Consider the following 4,873-nt stretch of genomic DNA (forward strand, 5'->3'; position numbering starts at 1 on the left):
CAAAAATCACCAGGTATGGAAAGAAGTAGAAAAATATGACCTATAATGAGGAGAAAAATAAATTGAAACTGGTCCAGAAATGATTTAGATCATAAAATTAGTAGACAAGAACTTGAAAACAGTTATTATAACTCTATTCCATATGTTCAAGCAGCTAGAGGACATTTGAACATGTTAAGTAGTGATATGGAAGATATTTAAAAGACCCAGATCAAACTTCTAGAGATGTAAACTACATTGAAAAATACATTGAATGGCATTAACAGCAGATTAGATACTACAAAAGAAAAGATTAATGAACTTGAAAACATAGCAAGAGAAACTATCCACAATGACACACAATGAGAAAAAAGACTGGGAAAAAAATAGCAAAGCATCAGTGGGACAAAATTCAAGTTGTGTAATTCCTGAAAGGGTGTCCCTGAAGGAAGGGGGAGGGGTAGAAAAAATATTTGAGAAAACAAGAAAAAATTCCCAAAATTTGATGAAAACTATAAATCCACAGACACAAAGAAGCTCAATGACCCTCAAGCACAAGAAGCATGAATAAAACTACACCATGGCACATCATAATCAAGTAGTTTAAAGCCAATGATAAAGAGAAAATCTTAAAAGTACTCAGAGGAGTAAAAAATATATACAGAGGAACACAGACAAGGATGACTGCAGATTTCTCATCAGAAACAATGTAAGCCAGAAGACAGTAGAGCAACATTTCTAAAGTACTGAAAGAGCCTGTTAACCTAGAATTCTAATCCAATACCTAGAGCAGACTATATCTCTCCTCTAGTCAGAATTACCATTTTTCAACAATATAAACAGCAACTATACATGTGGACCTTGCCAAATGGAATACACAGGAATCAAATTGACTATATCTGTGGAAAGAGACAATGGAGAAGCTCAATATTATCAGTCAGAAAAAGGCCAGGGGCTGACTGCTGAACAGATCATCAATTGCGCATATGGAAGTTCAAGTTGAAACTGAAGAAAATTAAACAAGTCCAAGAGAGCCAAAATATGACCTTGAGTATATCCCACCTGAGTTCAGAGACCATCTCAAGAACAGATTTGATGCACTGAATATTAATGACCGAAGATGAGTTGTGAGATGACATCAAGGACCTCATACATGAAGAAAGCAAGAGGTCATTAAAAAGATAGGAAAGAAAGAAAAGACCAAAATGGATGTCAGAAGAGACTTTGAAACTTGCTCTTGAATGTAGAGCAGCTAAACAGAACAGATTAAATGATGAATTAAAAGAGCCAAAAAAAAGATTTCAAAGGGCAATCCAGAAGACAAAGTAAAGTATTATAATGAAATGTGCAAAGACCTGGAGTTAGAAAACCAAAAGGGAAGAACACGCTTGGCGTTTCTAAAGCCAAAAGAACTGAAAAAAAAAAAAAAAAAAATTCAAGCCTCAAGTTGCAATATTGAAAGATTTTATGGGCAAAATATTGAACGATGCAGGAAGCACCAAAGAAGATGGAAGGAACACACAGAGTCACTGTACCAAAAAGAATTGGTTGATCATATCATGAGGTAGCATATGATTTGATTAAGAACCAATGGTATTGAAGGAAGAAGTCTAAGGTGCACTGAAGGCATTGGTGAAAAACAAGGCTCGAGGAATTGGAAGACTACCAGTTGAGATGTTTCAACAAGAGACACGACGCTGGAAGCGCTCACTCATCTATGCCAAGAAATTTGGAAGACAGCTACCTGGCCAAGCAACTAGAAGAGATCCATATTTGTTCCCATTCCAAAGAAAGGTAATCCAAAAGAATGCAGAAATTATTGAACAATATCATTAATATCACACACAAGTAAAATTCTGCTGAAGATAATTAAAAAAACTGTTGCAGTAGTACCTTGACAGGGAGCTGCTAGAAACTGAGGCCAGCTTCAGAAGAGGACTTGGAACGAGGGATATCACTGCTGATGTCAGATGGATCTTGGCTGAAAGCAAAGAATACCAGAAAGATGTTTACCTGTGTTTTATTGACTATGCAAAGGCATTCGACTGTGTGTATCATAACAAATTATGGATAACATTGCAAAGATTGGGAGTTCCAGAACACTTAATTGTGCTCATGAGGAACCTGTACAAAAACCAAGAGGCAGTCGTTCGAACAGAACAAGGGGATATTTCATGGTTTAAAATCAGAAAAGGTGTGCATCAGGGTTGTATCCTTTCACCATACTTATTCAGTCTGTATGCTGAGCAGATAATCCAAGAAGCTGGACTATATGAAAAAGGTGGTGGCATTAGGATTGGAGGAAGACTCATTAACAACCTGCAATATGCAGATGACACAAACTTGCTTGCTGAAAGACTTGAAGCATTTACTGATGAAGATCAAAGGCCACAGCATTCAGTAGGGATTACACCTCAACATAAAGAAAACAAAAATCCTCACAACTGGATCAATAAGCAGCATCATGATAAATGGAGAAAATATTGAAGTTGCCAAGGATTTCAGTTTACTTGGCTCCACAATCAACGCCCATAGAAGCAGCAGTCAAGAAATCAAAAGATATATTGCATTGGGCAAATCTACTGCAAAAGACATCTTATAAGCGTTAAAAAAACAAAAATGTCATTTTGAGGACTAAGGTGCACCTGACCCAAGCCATGATATTTTCAATCACCTCATATGCATGGGAAAGCTGGACAATGAATAAGGAAAACAGAAGAGGAATTGATGCCTTTGAACTATGGTGTTAGCAAAGAATATTGAATATACTGTGGACTGCCAGAAGAATGAACAAATCTGTCTTGGAGGAAGAATAGCCAGACTGCTGCTTAGAATGGAGGATGGCGAGACTTCGTCTCATGTACTTTGGACATGTTATCAGGAGGAACCAGGCTCTGCAAAAGAATATCATGCTTGGTAAAGTAGAAGGTCAGTGAAAAAAGATGAAGACCCTCAATGAGATGGATTGACACAGTGGCTGCAACAATGGGCTCAAGCATAACAATGATCGTGAAGATGGCGCAGGACTGGGCAGTGCTTCGTTCTGTTGAGAACGAACTCAACAGCACCTAACAACAACTCAAAATTCTTCAGTGATTTCCTGTCTAAATGTCGGGTTTCCCTGGACACAGACTCTAAGACAGAAATGGTCATACAGTGGGTTTATTGGCAAGTACTCAAGGATCAACATCTTGGAGAAGTGAAGAAAGAAGGACTGGGCAGAGGGGAAAGCTGAACTTTGATGCAGTCTCAAGAGAAGTCTCAGCTGAGCCTATCGAGAGTTTTGAAAATGGGTTGTCCCTTCATAGCTGTCCCAAGTAGGGGTTGGGGGTTCAGGCCTTTATACTCACAAGTTGATCAGTTATTGGATGTGGAATGCCCCAGGAAGGGGGCATAATCTTGTGTGAGGCAGCTCCCTTAGCCAAGGGCAATTCCCAGCAAAGGAGTCATCAGAGAGCAATCAGCCTTCAAACCCCCTGGCACCTAGAAGAATGAGTACCTAGATTCTGAAAGGGTATCTGGGTGACTTACCACAGTGTCCACTACACTTCTCAAAACTAAATGGATAAATTCCTGTCTTCTTAGCACAACACACAAGGCCCATCATGATCTTGTGCCTGCTCGCCTTCAGTCTTGACATCCCTTCCACTCCCTGCCCCGGCCCCACATGTCTGCTGGCAAACTCCCACTAATTCTTTAAATTATAGCTAAGTGTGCCTACTCTGAGATGCCTCCCCAACTACCCTTGCAGACTAAATGATCCTTTCTCTATACAGTAGCCCAGCATAGTGATTAGGAGTGTGGCCTCTGGAGCCAGGGTTTGAATACCAGCTCTGCCACTTGCTGTATAACCTAATGCAAGTTACTTAACCTCTCTGTATCTTAGTTTCCTCAGCTATAAAATGGGATAACAATAATACTCCTAGATCATAGGGTTGTTAAACGGATTAAATAAGTTCATACATGTAACATTAGAACAATGTCTTGCAGGAGTAAACAGATGCTGTTATTATTATTATTGTTGTTATTGAAGGTGCTCAGTATGCATTTGTTGAAGGCATGAAGGATGGAAGAAGGGAACTGGGAGAGACAAAGTGCAGAGTATGTTCAGGGAATGTTGAGTAATCCAGTCTGTCACAAAGGGAGTAGTAGCCTCTGTGAGCCCATGTTGAGAAGAGTTTTTAATGTCACGGTAAAACATGTGCATCTTATTTGGTAAGCAGTAAGAAACAATGACTGAGTTTGTCAACAGATGGGAGAAAAAATCAAAGAGAGGGACAGACTGAGCCAAGATGGGAAGCCTATATGTGGTGAAGTGACAGTTACAGGTGAGGGTGGTAGATAAAAGTGCTGGGTGGTGGTAGAAGAAATGGAACACCAGGAGGGGAGGATGGGGACGGGTAGGGGAAAATAGGTTTAGAGGAAAGTAATATGAACATATGGCGGATGGAGTGGGGGAGTCAGGTGAGGTTGATGGGAACTGATGAGGAGTGGTAGAGACATGCTGGAAGTAGGAAAGATAAAGGGTGATGAAGACAGGTGTGGTTGACGGGAACAGGTAAGGAATGATGGGGCCCTGATGGGGGATGGGGTCAAGTGAATGGCAGGGACCAATGAGGACAACCTGAGAGCTGCGGCTGGACCATCTAAGTGGGAGTTCTAGGGCTGGACGAGTTGAGAGAGAGGCAAGGTAGAATGTGATGTCAGAGAAGGGGCAGTGATGTAAGAGCTGGGGCGGTGGGGCGGTGATGTCAGGGCTGGTGCTGATGCTGGCGGCGCAGTGCATTGTGGGCAGCTCCCCGCTCTGCTGCTGCCGCCGCCGCCGTCGCCGGAGGAGGATCGGCGCCGGACCGGGCCGGGCCGGGATGGTCCCGGTCGGGAGGCCGCCGCCACC

The sequence above is a fragment of the Trichechus manatus genome, unplaced genomic scaffold, assembly GCF_000243295.1.
Source record: "Trichechus manatus latirostris isolate Lorelei unplaced genomic scaffold, TriManLat1.0 scaffold00065, whole genome shotgun sequence".
NCBI lineage: Eukaryota > Metazoa > Chordata > Mammalia > Sirenia > Trichechidae > Trichechus > Trichechus manatus.